Source organism: Herpailurus yagouaroundi, unplaced genomic scaffold (assembly GCF_014898765.1).
Source record: "Herpailurus yagouaroundi ecotype Mexico unplaced genomic scaffold, PumYag 159, whole genome shotgun sequence".
NCBI lineage: Eukaryota > Metazoa > Chordata > Mammalia > Carnivora > Felidae > Herpailurus > Herpailurus yagouaroundi.
This window is the reverse complement of record NW_024412400.1, coordinates 75,539,908-75,556,737: the sequence shown is the minus strand read 5'-3', so window position 1 is coordinate 75,556,737 and position 16,830 is coordinate 75,539,908. Positions and strand designations below refer to the sequence as shown.

Sequence of the window (16,830 nt, the reverse complement as noted above, 5' to 3'; positions counted from 1 at the left end):
AGCTATGGATTTTATTTTTTAATGCACTTCTTCAAAGTTTATTGCTTAAATTATATGTAACCAATTCCTTTCCTTTCTTCCTTTGATCCCTGAAAGTGGTATGTGTTATGCAGATGAGTAAGGATTTGGGGTTTTGTTGCTTTGAAGGAAGGATGCTGTGTGTGTCTCTGGGCTGTGCTCATGTGGTTCTCTCTGTTGAGACCTTTCCCATCCTTCTTGGCCTGTCTAACTTCTACACATTCATCAGCCTTCAGTCTGACCTCATTTCTTCAAGGAATCCTTCCCCAACTTCAGTTTCGCTCTCACAGACTCTTAATTTCCATAGATACCTGAGCTTAGCTCTTATATAACACTGTAGTATATGGAAATTGTTTCTGCCTTTCCCATTAGACTGTGAATGGCTCAAGATTAGGGGCCAATGCTTTTGTTTTGTTTTCTTGTTTTTGTTTTTTTTTTATCCCTAGCTCTAGCACAGTGTGCCCTGCACATAGTAGGCTGTCAGAAGTATTGTTGGTAGAATTTCCAGTTCTGATAGAATTCATTTCAATCAAAAAAAGAGTATTTGCTGTAGGGTGAGAAGGAGGCTGCTGACAGAGAGAGAGGAACTCAGTCCTCACTCCTGCCTTAACCTCCTTGGGTTGTAGGGAGTTGAACCTGGTCTCCCTCTTTGACTCAATTGCATTCCAAAATAATGACACCCAGCAGTTCAGCAACTTCTTCTTCCATAGGGAGCTGCAAAGGAAAGGGTTGAGCAGGGAGGTGGGCAACAGGTGGAAGTGCCTCCACCTATTCTCATTATATTTGGTTAAAACTCACTGTTGAATTTTACTGAATCCCCGATGGAGTCATATGCTAAACAAAATGGGTTGTTTTTGTCTGGTACTTGTAGCCTTTTCTGAGTCACACTGAGAAGCATACGTTGAGTGCTATCTGGACCAGTGTAGAGAGAAGCATAGAGGGGTAGAACCCCTATCTCCTAGATGTAGAAGATAAGACAAAACAAGGAGCTACTGTTTTTTTGGCTTGATGTCTTTTTTTCTGTTCTATATTCCTTATACAATTTCTGGCAAATAGGAAGTTTTTTAGTTTCCTAGAATGCTGTTTGTTTCTTGAGAAAGAATAGCTGTCTGACCAGTTATTCCCCTTTTCTCTTCTTGGCATTTGCTCATATCCACCCCTCTTTCTTTCAACATAAAGAGCCCCACCCCTCTTTCTTTCCACATAAAACAGAGACAATGGGTAAGAAGGCCCAAAAGGGGAATGTGACATGAACCTTGCTTTCCAGGTTCCATTTCAGGTTCCACAGAATGAAACCAGCCTTGTTTTTTATGATTCCTATTTTCACAATATGCATCTTCCTAAGTCTTACAGTGGTAACCAGGCAACAGAGCCCTTCCCAGGTTGCAAAATGTTTTATAGGCAGTTGATGGAGGGCTCATGACACAGAACAAGAATTGATGTACTAGAAGAGGAGGATGGCAGGATATGCAGGGTGGGGAAAGGGTATCTCTGTTCCTGAAATTAATAAGGACCTCTCATTGTGGCTGGGTTGGGTGAGTGAAGAAAGCTTCCCACGGCAGCTCATTCTTCACTAGATCTTTGCTGAGTGCCAACAGTGTGGTTGGTGTTATTAGGTGCTATAAAGGACCAACAAGGCCAGAAGACAATGTCTTGAACCTCAGGAAGCTCATCACATGACTCTCTTGTCATGATAGCTTGTGAAATATGCCAACAAAGTATTATAGAAGATCAGAAGAGAGAAAAGTCACTTCAGACAGGAAAAACAAGGAAAGCTTTAGGAATGAAGGTGAAAAGATAGGTAGGATTTCCACAGGTAGATATGCAAGGCAACATTCCAGAAAGAGAGAATAAGGTGGTGTTTAAGAGCTCTGGACACAGCCCAGATCTGGAACGCAATCCACATTCTACTGCTCACTAGCTGTGTGATCTGGGGCAAAATATTTGACTTCTATCCACCCCCCCCTTGGTTTTCGAAGTCTTAAAAAGAGTACGTTAGGGGAACTTTGGCTATCCAAGTTGATCAGAACAGAGTGAGGCTCCTTTTCAGTAGTGAGAAACGAGAGCTGGAAAGACATCTGGAAACAGACTAGGCAAGGCCTTTCCCACCAAGTTGAGTAGTTTAGACATAAGGGGCAGGAAGAGGTGGCTGGAGGTTTTGAGGTGGGGAATGACAACCAGATTAATCTGGTGGTGGTGTGCAGAGTGGATCAGATGGAGCCAAGAAAAGGATGCAGGAGACTGATTAAGGGCTTCTAGACTCGGATGGGCGCAAAGTGAAAGGGTGTGAGCTAGCGTGTTGACAGGAGGACTGGGTAGAAAGGGATGGACAGAAAGGACAGGCGTTGGGGCCAATTGGGATGGGGGAGGGGGAGAGTGAGAAACTAATGGCTTTAGGAACTGTACTACCAGACAGATCTTACTGCTTGTCTGGGCATGTGGGATTGAGCCCCCATTTTGGTTTTCATTGTCTCATCTTGTTTTATTTCATTACTTTGCCTGGCTCTTCCTTTCCAAAAGTATGCTAGGATGTGGTTCCCATCTTAGCTGCACATTAGCATCACTTGGGGAGTTTTAAAATATCCTGACGTCCAGACCAGACTAAAATCAGAATTTTTCAAGGTGTGACTTGAGCTCCAGTAGTGCTGGAAGCAACTCAGGTGACCCCAGTGTGCAGCCAAGGGTGAAACTCACTGTGCTAGGTGCTGATAGGGAGACACTGTGGTAAAAGGGAAGGAACATTTGAGGTGTGAGGAAGAAAATGCGGACTCAGGCTTAGCTTTTGGATAAGATGCAGTACTGGGGCATGTGGGGAAGTTAAAAGACAGAACGAGAGCAGCACCCGGTCTTCTACTTTGGCCTTCATAGTTCTGTATTTCTTCTCTCTAAATGCAATAAAAGCCAAAAATTCTATTTCCTGAGCTTCCCTGACTCTGGGGTATCTTTGTGAATTATATGTAATACATAACCATTGAATTATAAATCTTCCCACATGGATCTCATGGTATTAAAATATATATAAAATATAAAAAGTATCATTGCCACATCACCATTATGTTTCCAATAACAACTGAGGGCTCACTTTAGCCTATCAGGCACCATCTGCTATGTATTTATACTACTAAGGGTTTTCAGAATCTATCTTATAACAGTAGCAGGATAAACCTAGGAGTCAGTTTCTCAGAGGTATTACTTATGTAAGATATTGTCACTTAAAACATGTTTCCTGTGGCTACAGATTGTAGCCAAGCAGTTTGAAAAGGCATGAGTAAAAACATTCTGAACAACTGAGAAGGTCAGCTATTTTTAGATCACAGTTGTTTTTCTCAAAATCAATATTTGTATAACTCAGCATGGATTTTTATTACTGAATTACTCTATTTAGTTTCTTTGTTTTAGTCCAATTCTGAGTTCATTATTTGTAAGGGATTGGGGGGTGCCTGGGTGGTTCAGTCCATTAAGCCTCTGACTTTGGTTCAGGTCATGATCTCGCAGTTTGTGAGTTTAAGACCCGCGTCGGGCTCTGTGCTGACAGCTCCGAGCCTGGAGACTGCTTTGAATTCTTTGTCTCCCTCTCTCTCTACCCCTTGCCCACTTAGACTCTCTCTCAAAAATAAGCATTAACAAAAAAAGAATAAAAAAAAAAGAAAGGGATTGGAGAAAGTATTTATTAGATAGTACAACAGTCACGTTTCAGAACAGTGGTGAATTTTATGATTATTTACTATTTCTTAAATTTATTAAAAATATTTATTTATTTTTGAGAAAGAGGAGACACAGAATCCAAAGTAGGCTCCAGGCTCCCAGCTGTCACCACAGAGCCCAAAGTGGGGCTCAAACTCATGAACTGTGAGATCATGACCTCAGCCAAAGTCGGATGCTTAACCAACTGAGCCACCCAGGCATCCCTGATTATTTACTATTTCTAAAGGACCTTTTCTATAATGAATATGTTGAGAGACCTGTTTAAGTTTGAAGAATTCTCCTATGTCCATTTTCCTCCCATAAATTCTGATTAATAGTCTTTGAGATGAGTCAGATCCTCATTTATGATATGCTGTCTGATAGAATGCTGTCTGGCATTTCTACTTTAGGAAAGGAGGGGAGAAGGACATTGCAACTATTTGCCTCGTGAATTATAATGAGAGTTTCTCTTTTGTATTAAAAGACTGAATGGGGCGCCTGGATGGCTTAAGCAGTTAAGCATCTGACTCTTGATTTCAGCTTGGGTCATGACTCCAGCATTGTGGGATTCAGCCCTGTGTGAGGCTCCACACTGAGCTGGGCATGGAGCCTGCTTGAGATTTGCTCTTTCTCCCTCTGCCCCTTTCCCCTCTAAACAAAGAAACAAACAAACAAACAATAAATAAATGAAAACACTGAATGAATATAACAATTTGTCAGCTTTAGAAACTAGCCCCACCAATGAAGTTAGTTCATTCTGGGCCTCTTACTTATGGAGGCAATAGAAAAGCACCTGTTTTTAAATGGCTTTGAATAGCATTAATTGGAAAAGATCTGCTTTGATTGAGTGGCAAGGGTGAGGTATGTTATTTCTTGGGCTGGCTGTGGCATTGCTCCTCAGAGTCAGGGAGATGGAATCATTTCTTTGACTTCTAAGGATAGAGGTCCAGGATGAGGAGTCTTGTTGGCCTGTTGCATTGCCCAGGGTGGGTGGATTTGCTTCAGAGCCCTCAGAAAGGATGCCTTGAGAGACCAGACCTTAGACAGCCAGCCAAGACTTCAAATTGGAGAGCACCCCATGGATTTGTTGTGAATAAATGGTAACACTGGCAAGTAAGTTTTATAGGCCAAGATAATTTGAATGAATTATTTTAGAGGGCAGAAAAACATTTAATATGTTAGATTCTTGTCCTTCTCTGTGTAAGACTAGGAGTCTGACAGTATTTCTCACCAGTAGGATGAGCTAGTGTGTGCATAATGGCTTTTCTTTGTTCATTTGCTTTAGAATATCTTAACTATCCTGCATTGTGTCACCTGTCCTTTTCAGATAGGAGCCTACTTTCCCTTTTCCGATATGTTCAATTTAGATTTCTTTAGACATTCAAAGCACAGCCTCTTGCTTGAATTTATGGGTGCTAATGGTTGTAAATATCTGGAATTTGGCCTTATTCAGTGGTATTATCAGTTATAAAGAAGATAATTGCCACAGTCTAACAAATAGACTCATCTATTTATTATGTGATGTGGGTTGTTTTGGTGATGGGGTGGTCTGAAGAATTGAGATAAAATTGGGCAAGATGTTGGGTGTGGTATTAACTTTAAAATGTGAATGCTGCTTTTTTTTTAAGCTTATTTATTTATTTTGAGAGAAAGAGATGGGGGGGGTGGGTAGAGAGAGAATTCCAAGCAAGTTCTACACTGTCAGCACAGAGCCCGACTTGGGGCTCAAACTCACGAACCGTGATATCATGACCTGAGCTGAAACTAAGAGTTGGACACTTAACTGACTGAGCTACCCAGGCACCCCTGAATGTTGCTTTTTAAAAACCAAGCATTTGGTGGAGAGCAAGCAGCTCATCATGCCCTCTACAAGTCATTATGTGGTCAGTAATGTTTCCTAAAACTCTGTGAGCCACAGAGCGTGTTGACTTTTGCTGTTTATTTTATTTTTTATACTATTTATTGATTTACCAATTATTACATGGTTCTTTACTATTTATTACTTACTAGTTTAAGGGGTCCTGAGAATGATGGGGTAGGAGGATTCAGTTACTCTATAATACCTTATTAAAAATACCTTATTAAAATATTATTAAAAGACTCTAGACATTATTAGCACAAGTACCTTTCTGATTGAATAATCTATACAACTTCACTGGGATGGTAAACATTGAATTGCATTTAGTAATGATGTGCACTCAGTATTATCAGTCAGAATATTCTAGGTTGAAGGCCATCAAACTTTTTCTGTAAAGGACCAGAGAGTAAATATTGTAGGTTTTGCAGGCCATATGATCTCTGCCTCAATGACTGAGCTCAGCTGTTTTTGCTGAAAAGCAAATATAGATAATATATAAACCAATGAGTGTGGCTGTGTTGCAATAAAACTTTATTTACAAAATGGGTGTGGAGTGGATTTGACACATGGACTGCAGTTTGTTGGCTCCTGGTCTAGATTAGTTGTTCCCAGACATTAGCATACAGCAGAATTTGGGGGACTTGCTAAAACACAGATTGCTGGTCACACTCCAAGTTTCTGATTCAGTAGGTTTGGATGAGGCCACATAATTTGGATTTCTAACAAGTTTTCAGGAGATGCTACCACTGCTGGTCTGAGGATCACAGTTTGAGAACTATACATAGCTAGTGAAAAGTAAAGCCTAGGACTTAGATTTCTTGGCTCCTGGCTTGGTGCTATTTACACCAACCATAATGCGAAACTTTTAGATAATATTATGGTGGTGATGTCCATGGTGCTAATTTACATATTTGTTTTTATTTTTTGATTATCACCTTTAGACAATATCTTGTGGTTCTTTGCTATGAAAAGTGAATTTTGCATATTTATGATGCTCTGTCCTTGCTCCCTTTCATCCCCCAATTTTTGTTAGTTACATTATTATTTTTAGATCATACAATGGTTACCATGATAAATTAAAAAAAATTTTTTTTCAACGTTTATTTATTTTTGGGACAGAGAGAGACAGAGCATGAACAGGGGAGGGGCAGAGAGAGAGGAAGACACAGAATCGGAAACAGGCTCCAGGCTCTTAGCCATCAGCCCAGAGCCTGACGCGGGGCTCGAACTCACGGACCGGACCGCGAGATCGTGACCTGGCTGAAGTCGGACGCTTAACCGACTGCGCCACCCAGGCGCCCCTACCGTGATAAATTTAAATAACACAGTTAATTCTGTCTGGTGATGCAGCAACCTTAGATAATATCTGTTGATTTTTTTGCCATATATTTCCATCTTTTTTCTATCTCTCATCTTTCAAGTTCTTCTACCTATATACCACTTTCTTTCAGTTGGTAAGACTTATAATGTATTTTACATTTTTACTATATGTGGGTTTTTCTTTGACTCTAGTTGATTCTATACACAGAAATCAGTAAAATGCATTTATACATGTAATATGTTCATACCTCTAGAGTAAGAAATGTAATTCTATGTCATTAAACCTGTGTCACTCAAAGGAGTGCTACACATGTTAAGGTAAATAGGCTTTCTTTTCTAAAAATCCATGCCACAGTTTAATTCATTTCAGACTCAGGCAATGTCTTTTTTTTTTTTTTTTTTACCTTTTCCCTTGGCATTTCTTTTGCTTTTTTTTTTTTAAGTTTATTTATTTATTTTGAGAGAGAGAGCGTGTGCACGTGCATGTGTGTGCGACTTACTTTGAGAGAGCATGTGCACGTGCATGTGTGCACAGAGAGAGGGACAGAGAGAGGGGGAGGGACAGAGAGAGAGGGAGAGAGTATCCCAAGTAGACTCTGGATTGCTAGTGAAGAGCCTGACATGGGGCTTGAGCCCAGGAACCGAGATCATGACCTGAGTGGAAACCAAGAGTTGGAAGCTTAACCCAGTGAGGCACTCAGACACCCCTCCCTTGGCATTTCTAATTGTCTTTTTTTCTTGTTTATACAGTAGCATATATCATTGCATTATTAATATCTTCTAGATTCTTTGTTGTAGAATTTATGTAATACATATATTTTTTTCATGAAGACTTTTTTTGAGGCCCGCTGGCCTACCCTTATAATTGCTGTTATCTGAACCTGTTGCCAGATGTCAACCTGGGATTGCTTTTTATCATATCTCTGGAAAGATTGTTCCTTCTTTTTTATTTAAAAAAATTTTTGGGGGGGGATTGTTTGGGTGGCTCAGTTGTTTAACTGTCTGACTTCGGCTCAGGTCATGATCTCAGCCCCTTCTTGGGCTCTGTGCAGACAGCTCAGAGCCTGGAACCTGCTTCAGATTTTGTCTCCCTCTCTCTCTCTGCTTCTCCCCCACTCACACTCTGTCTGTCTCTCTCTCTCAAAAATAAATAAACATTAAAAAAATTAAAAAAAATTTTAATTGAAGTATATGTGACACACAATGTTATATTAGTTTCAGGTGTACAGCATAGTGATTTCATTTTCATTGGAAAACTTTCAAGTTGTTTCTTTTTCAGAAAGGGTGTATGGTAAGTGAAATGCACAAGATTTAATTTTTTTAATTTAATTTTTTAATTTTAATTTATTTTTTCAATTTACATCCAAGTTAGTTAGCATATAGTGCAACAATGATTTCAGGAGTAGATTCCTTAATGCCCCTTACCCATTTAGCCCATCCCCCCTCCCACAACCCCTCCAGTAATCCTTTGCATGTTCTCCATATTTAAGAGTCTCTTATGTTTTTGTCCCCTTCCCTGGTTTTATATTATTTTTGCTTCCCTTCCCTTATGTTCATCTGTTTTGTCTCTTAAAGTCCTCATATGAGTGAAGTCATATGATATTTGTCTTTCTCTAATTTCCCTTAGCATAATACCCTCTAGTTCCATCCACATAGTTGCAAATGGCAAGATTTCATTCTTTTTGATTGCCGAGTAATACTCCATTGTGTATATATACCACATCTTTATCCATCCATCCACTGATGGACATTTGGGCTCTTTCCATACTTTGGCTATTGTTGATAGTGCTGCTATAAACATTGGGGGCATGTGCCCCTTCAAAACAGCATACCTGTATCCCTTGGATAAATACCTAGTAGTGTAATTTCTGGGTCATAGGGTATTTCTAGTTTTAATTTTTTGAGGAATCTCCATACTGTTTTCCAGAGTGGCTGCACCAGTTTGCATTCCCACCAGCAGTGCAAAAGAGATCCTCTTTCTCCACATCCTCGCCAACATCTGTTGTGGCCTGAGTTATTAATGTTAGCCATCTGACAGGTGTGAGGTAGTGTCTCATTGTGGTTTTGATTTGTATTTCCATGATGATGAGTGATGTTGAGAATTTTTTCATGTGTCGGCCATCTGGATACTCCAAAGAAGTCAGAAACTTCTTTGGAGAAGTGTCTATTCATGTCTTTTGCCCAATTCTTCACTGGATTATTTGTTTTTTGGGTATGGAGTTTGATAAGATATTTATAGATTTTGGATAATAACCCTTTTTCTGATATGTTGTTTGGAAATACATTCTCCCATTCCATTGGTTGCCTTTTAGTTTTGCTGATTGTTCCTTTCACTGTGCAGAAGCTTTTTACTTTGATGAGGTCCCAATAGTTCATGTTTGCTTTTGTTTCCCTTGCCTCTGGAGACATGTTGAATAAGAAGTTGCTGCCAAGGTCAAGGTCAAAGAGGTTTTTGTCTGCTTTCTCTTCAAGGATTTTGATGGCTTCCTGCCTTACATTTAGGTCTTCATCCATTTTGAGTTTATTTTTGTGTATGGTGTAAGAAAGTGGTCCAGGTTTATTTTTCTGCATGTCGCTGTCCAGTTTTCCTACCACCACTTGCTGAAGAGACTGTCTTTATTCCATTGGACATTCTTTCCTGCTTTGTCAAAGATTAGTTGGTCATCCGTTTGTGGGTCCACTTCTGGGTTCTCTATTCGGTTCCGTTGATCTGAGTGTCTATTCTTGTGCCAGTAGAAATGTACAAGATTTTAAATGTCAAAAAAATGGCTGCACTTTGTCCTCACACTTGATTGGCAGTTTGTCTGAATATGGAATTTTTTTTATGTAAAATAGCATTGATGTATTGATTTCTAGCAGCCAGTGTTTAGTAATAAGAATGCTGTTCTGTCTCACATCTGAGTCTCATTCCTTCATAGGTAAGCTGTTTCTTTTGTAACGTAGGAAGCTTTTGGGTTTTTTTTTTTCTTTAGGTTTTGCAGGTTTGAAATTTCATACTTTTTCTTTCATTCTAATGGACCTTAGAACTGGAGGTTCAAGTCTGTCTTAGGATTAGAATTTTTTCTTTATTTTTCTGTTTTTTTTTTTTTTAATTATATTTTCCCTCCAAGTCTGTTTTCTAGCTTCTGGAATTCAAATTAGAGGGATATTGTATCTTCTGAATTTCTTTTCTGTGTCTTTAACTTTTCTTTCATATTCTTCATCTTTTATCACTTGACATTTTTAAAATATAATCTCTATGCCCAACATAGGGCTGGAACTCATAACCCCAATATCAAGAGTCACGTGCTCCACTGACTGAGTCAGCCAAGGGCCCCACATTTTATATGTATACATAGTCTATTAATGTCTTTGCTCTTTTTTCCATTGAGGTGTTTTTTTTCTTTTTTTTTTTTTTTTACCTTTATCTTCCTCTTCATTTTTAAGAATTCTTTATGGATTAAGGATATTAGCCCTTTATCTGTGATGTATGCTACATATATTTTCTCTCACTTTTTATTGTCCTTTCACTTTGCTTAGGATGTTTTTGGCCATGCAAAATTTTTATATCATCAGATGCATCAATGTTTCTTCTGTTGCATCTGGATTTTGAATCATTGTCAGAAAACTTTCCTATACCTAGGTGATAGGGGAATTCACCCATGCTTTCTTGTAATAAATATTTCCTTTTTTACAGTCAGCTTTGATGCACTTGGTGTTTATTTTTGTGTGTGATATGAGATATAGATATAAGTTTATCTTTTTCCAAATGGATGTTCAGTTATTCCAGCACCAATAATTTTAAGAGTTCATCTTTGCCTCAGTGATTTGAGAGTTAATTGGTCTGTCTATTCATAAGTGAGTTACACACTATTTTAATTATAGAGAATTTAAGTATGGTTAGCATCTGGTAGGATTAATTCCCTTTCCCCTCCAAGCCCCTTAAGCTTTACTTACTTTTTTCATTTTTTTCCCAACTGTTCTTGTTTTCTTTGTATGCATCTTGCTCCATTGAAAAATTAAAAAAAAAAAAAAAAAGCTTGCTGGTCTTTTCATTGGGACTTTGTTAAATTTATAAAGTAACTTAGGGAAAAGTGATATATTTATGGTGTTAAAATAATCTCATCAAGAGCATGAAAAGTCTTTCCATTTGTTAGAATCTACTTTTGTGTCTTTAGGAGTGTTTAAAAACTTCCTGACATAGGTTTGTACATTTATTGTTAAGTTTACTCCTAAGTATTTCATCATTTGTTGCCATTATAAATGAGATCTCTCTACCATTATGTCTGTTAACTGGTGATTTTATTTTTGTACTGTTTTTATTAGGTGTAGGTATTAATGTCATTCTTGCTTCATAAGTAGTCTTTTGAAGTTTTCTTTCAGTTTTTATGCTCTGAAACAATTTTTGTGGCATTGGGACTTTATGGTCAATGATGATTTGAATTCCCTTCTGAAATTCCTCTGTGGATCTGGGCCTTGATAACTTTCTCTATTTCCTCTATGGAAATTGGTCTGTTTAAACTTTGTATTTCTAATGAGATCAATTTTGGTAAATTATATTTTCCTAGGAAATTATTTATGCCTTGGTCTCTGAGTTTATTTGCATAGAGGTATATGCAAAGTTTCTTGAAGATTTTAAGTTTCCGGTGTTTCAGTGGTTATTTTTCTTTTGCTGTTTCTTAGTTTGTATAACTGTTCTTTGTCCTTTCCTTGCCCTTGATTAAGTTAGCTAATAGCTTATTTATTTTGTTAATTAAAAAATGGGATTCTGATTTATTAGTTAGATCTATTGCTTTCTTTTTCTCTACCTTTTTCATTCTGTCTTTATCTTTAATACCTTCTTCCTTGTGCTTTTTTTTTTTTGGTTTTTCTTTATTTTTTCTCATTTTTGAGTTGAAAATTAAATTTATTTTCTTTCTTTCATTTTATTGATATAAATGTTTAAGGTTATGAATTTTCTCTGATCACTGCTTTAAATATATTCCATAGATTCTGATATGTAGTATTTTTATTATCACTATATTTTAGAAATTCTGTAACTGTATTTTATATTCCCTCCTACTAAAGAGTTGTTTAATAGAAGGTTTTTAAATTTTTAGGTTTTTTTTTTTTTTGTGGTCCATATCATGATCAATTTTTGTGATGTTTCATGTGTGCTTGCGAGGAAGACGAATCCTCTATTACCAGGATATTAAGTTCAACACATATCCCTTAGATCTTACTTATTGATTATATTTGTTAGGTCTTCTATAACCTTTTTGACATGGTGCCTATTCTGTCTTGTGTTCAAACTGGTATATTGAATCCTCCTGTGTAAAATGTATTTCTGTCTCCTTAGATCTCCTATAGTTTCTGCCTTTAAAAAGCTGGTTATTTTTGTGAATGGTGTAAGAAAGTGGTCTAGTTTCATTCTTCTGCATGTTGCTGTCCAGGTCTCCCAACACCATTCACAAAAATAAACTCAAAATGGATAAAGGACCTGAATGTGAGACAGGAAACCATCAAAACCCTAGAGGAAAAAAGCAGAAGAAAAACCTCTCTGACCTCAGCCGCAACAATTTCTTACTTGACATATCCCCAAAGGCAAGCAAAAGGCATTTGCCCCAAAGACATCCCCAATTAAAAGCAAAAATGAACTATTGGGACCTCATCAAGATAAAAAGATTCTGCACTGCAAAGGAAACAATCAACAAAACTAAAAGGCATCCAACGGAATGGGAAAAGATATTTGCAAATGACATACCAGACAAAGGGCTAGTATCCAAAATCTATAAAGAGCTCATCAAACTTCACACCTGAAAAACAAATAATCCAGTAAAGAAATGGGCAGAAAACATGAATGGACACTTCTCTAAAGAAGACATCCAGATGGCCACAGGCACATGAAAAGATGTTCAACATTGCTCCTCATCAGGGAAACACAAATCAAAACCACACTCAGATACCACCTCATGCCAGTCAGAGTGGCTAAAATGAACAAATCAGGAGACTATAGATGCTGGCGAGGATGTGGAGAAACGGGAACCCTCTTGCACTGTTGGTGGGAATGCAAACTGGTGCAGCCGCTCTGGAAAACAGTGTGGAGGTTCCTCAAAAAATTAAAAATAGACCTACCCTATGACCCAGCAATAGCACTGCTAGGAATTTACCCAAGGGATACAGGAGTGCTGATGCATAGGGGCACTTGTACCCCAATGTTTATAGCAGCACTTTCAACAATAGCCAAATTATGGAAAGAGCCTAAATGTCCATCAACTGATGAATGGATAAAGAAATTGTGGTTTATATACACAATGAAATACTACTTGGCAATGAGAAAGAATGAAATATGGCCTTTTGTAGCAATGTGGATGGAACTGGAGAGTGTTATGCTAAGTGAAATAAGTCAGGCAGAGAAAGACAGATACTATATGTTTTCACTCTTATATGGATCCTGAGAAACTTAACAGAAGACCATGGGGGAGGGGAAGGAAAAAAAAAACAGTTAGAGAGGGAGGGAGCCAAAGCATAAGAGACTCTTGAAAACTGAGAACAAACTGAGGGTTGATGGGGGGTGGGTGGGGGTGGGTGATGAGTATTGAGGAGGGCACCTGTTGGGATGAGCACTGGGTGTTGTATGGAAACCAATTTGACAATAAATTTCATATTAAAAAAAATAAAATAAATTGGATTATTTGGGGTTTTGGGTATTGAGTTGTATAAGTTCTTTATATATTTTGGATTCTAACTCTTTATTAGAAATGCCATTTACAAATATCTTGAACCATTCATTTAGCTGTATTTTAGTTCCATTGATTGTTTCTTTCCCTGTGCAGAAACTTTTCATTTTGATGTGGCCTCCAATAATTTAATATTGTTTTTTTTCCCCTTGCCTCAGGAGACCTATCTAGAAAAATGTTGCTATATCTAATGTCAGAAAAGTTACTGCCTGGGCTCTCTTCTAGGATTTTTAAGGTTTCAGGTCTCCCATTTAGGTCCTTAATCCATTTTGAGTTTATTTTTTTGTATGGTGTAAGAAAATGGCCCAGTTTCTTTCTTTTGCATGATGCTGTCCAGTTTTCCCAGCACCATTTGTTGAAGAGACTGCCCTTTTCCCACTGGATATTCTTTCCTGCTTTGTCAAAGATTAATTGACCATATAGTTGTGGGTTTATGTCTGGATTTTCTCTTCTGTTCCATTGATTTATGTGTCTATTTTTGTGCCAGTACCATACTTTTGATTATGATAGCTTTTTGGTATATCTTGAAATTGGGGATTGTGATAGCACAAATTTTGTTCTTCTTTTTCAAGACTGCTTTGGCTGTCTAGGGGCTTTTGTGGTTCCATATGAATTTTAGTATTATTCTAGTTCTGTGAAAAATGTTGGTATTTTAACAGGGATTGCATTAAATGTGTAGATTGCTTTGTGTAGTATAGACAATTTAAAAATATTCATTCTTCCAGTCCATGAGCATGGAATATCTTTCTATTTGTTCATGTCACCTTTAGTTTCTTTCATCAGTGTTTTACAGTTTTCAGGGTATAGGTCTTTTACCTCCTTGGTTAAGTTTATTTCTAGTACTTTATTATTTTTGGTGTAATTATAAATGGGATTGTTTTCTTAATTTCTCTTTATGCTACTTCATTATTAGTATATAGAACTGCAATAGATTTTTTTATATTGATTTTGTAATCCTATGGCCATATTGAATTCATTTATCAGTTCTAGTGGTTTTTTGGTGGCGATTTTAGAGTTTTCTCTATATAGTATCATGTCATCTGCAAATAGTGGAAGTTTTACTTTTTCCTTACCAATTTGGATGCCTTTTATTTCATTTTCTTGTCTGATTGCTGTGGCTAGGACTTCTAGTACTATATTGAATAAAAGTGGTGAGAGTGGACATCTCTGTCTTGTTCCTGATGGAAGAGGAAAGGCTGCCAGTTTTTCCCCATTGAGTATGATGTTAACTGTGGGCTTTTCATATATGGCCTTTATTATGTTGAGATATGTTCCCTCTAAACCTACTTTGTTGAGAGTTTTTATCATGAATGTGTGTTGTACTTTGTCAAATGCTTTTTCTGCATCTATTGGAATGATCGTATGGTTCTAACATTTTCTCCTATTGATGTGATGTATTTGTTTCATTTATTTCTGTTCTAATCTTTATTATTTTCTTTCTTCTACTCGTTTTGGGCTTTGTTTGTTCTTTTTCTAGCTTCTTTAGGTGAAAGGTTATGTTGTTTATCTGAGATTTTTCTCTTGTTTGAGGTAGGCCTGGATTGCTATAAACTTTCTTTTTAGAATCATTTTTGTTGTATCCCAAAGATTTTGGACCATTGTATTTTTATTTTCAATTGTCTTCATGTGTTTTTCAATTTCTTCTTTGATTTCTTGGTTGACACATTCATTTTTTAGTACCATATTATTTGACCTCCCTGTATTTGAATTCTTTTAAGATCCTTTCTTGTGGTTGATTTTTACTTTCATAGCATATGGTCAGAAAACATGAATGGTATTGACTTCAATTTTTTTAATTTGTTGAAATTTATTTGTGGCCTAATATGTGATCTATTTTATTTTATTTTATTTTTTAATTATTATTTTTTTAATATATGAAATTTATTGTCAAATTGGTTTCCATACAACACCCAGTGCTCATCCCAAAAGATGCCTTCCTCAACACCCATCCCTCCCTCCCACCCCCCATCAACCCTCAGTTTGTTCTCAGTTTTTAAGAGTCTCTTATGCTTTGTCTCTCTATGTGATCTATTTTAGAGAATGTTCCATGTGCAATTGACAAGAACGTGTATTCAGCTGTTTTAGTATGGAAGATCCTGAATTTATCTGTTAGGTTCATCTGGTCCAATGCATCATTCAAAGCCACTGTTCCCTTGTTGATTTTTTGTATGGACGATATATCCATTGATGTAAGTGGGGTGATTAAACAACTCCTACTATTATTGTATTCATATTAATTACTTTCTTCATGTTTGTTATTAGCTGCTTTATGTATTTAGGTGTTCCCATGTGGAGTGTGTAAATTTACAATAGTTGTTTCTTCTTGTTGGATTGTTTACTTTATAATTATATAGTGTCCTTCTTTGTCTCTTGTGACAGTCTTTGTTTTAAAGTCTATTTTGTCTGATGTAAGTATTTGTACCCTAACTTTCTTTTCACTTCTATTTGCATGATAAATGCCTTTCCATTTCTTCACTTTTAATCTACATGTGTCTTTAGGTCTGAAATGTGTTTCTTGTAGGCAGCATATAGATGAGTCTTGCTTTTTTATCCATTCAGTCACACTGTGTCTTTTGATTGGAGTATTTAGTCCATTTACATTCAAAATAATTATTGATAGGTATGTACTTATTGCCATTTTTCTTACTTGTTTACGGTTGTTTTTGTAGTCCTTCTCTGTTCCTTTTTCTTCTCTTGCTGTTTTTCCTCACACTTTCCTGGTTTTCTTTAGTGATATACCTGGATTCCTTTCTTTTTATTTTTCACTTATCTATTGCTGGTTTTTGATTTGTGGTTACCATTAGGTTTGTTTATAACATCTTCTGCATTTAACAGTCTATATTAAGTTGATGGTCACTTAAATTTGAACCCATTCTTTACTCCTCCCCTTCCCTCCCCCATGTTTTAGGTAAAAGGTGTCATACTTTATATCCTTTTATTTTGTGAATCCCTTGACTGATTTATTTTATAAATTTTATAGATTTTATAGATATATTTAATTTTACTGCTTTTGTGCTTCCTACTTTTCTTACTCCTACATGTGATCTTCCCTTTCCATTCAAAGCATCCCCTTTAACCTTTTTTATAGGGCTTGCTTAGTGGTGATGAATTCCTTTAATTTTTGTTTGTCTGGGAAACTCTTTATCTTTCCTCCTATTTTGAATGATAACCTTGCCAGATAAAATATTTTTGGCTGCAGGTGTTTTTCTTTCAGCACTTTGAGTACAGTCTGCTATTCCCTTCTGGCCTGCA

General features: G+C 37.0%; 1 protein-coding gene across 1 annotated transcript in view; it reads left to right on the top strand.

Moving 5' to 3' along the window:
* Positions 1 to 16,830, top strand: part of MCF2L2 (MCF.2 cell line derived transforming sequence-like 2) — a 271,514-nt gene that overhangs the window by 48,051 nt on the left and 206,633 nt on the right. The gene's annotated exons all lie outside the window — the stretch shown is intronic.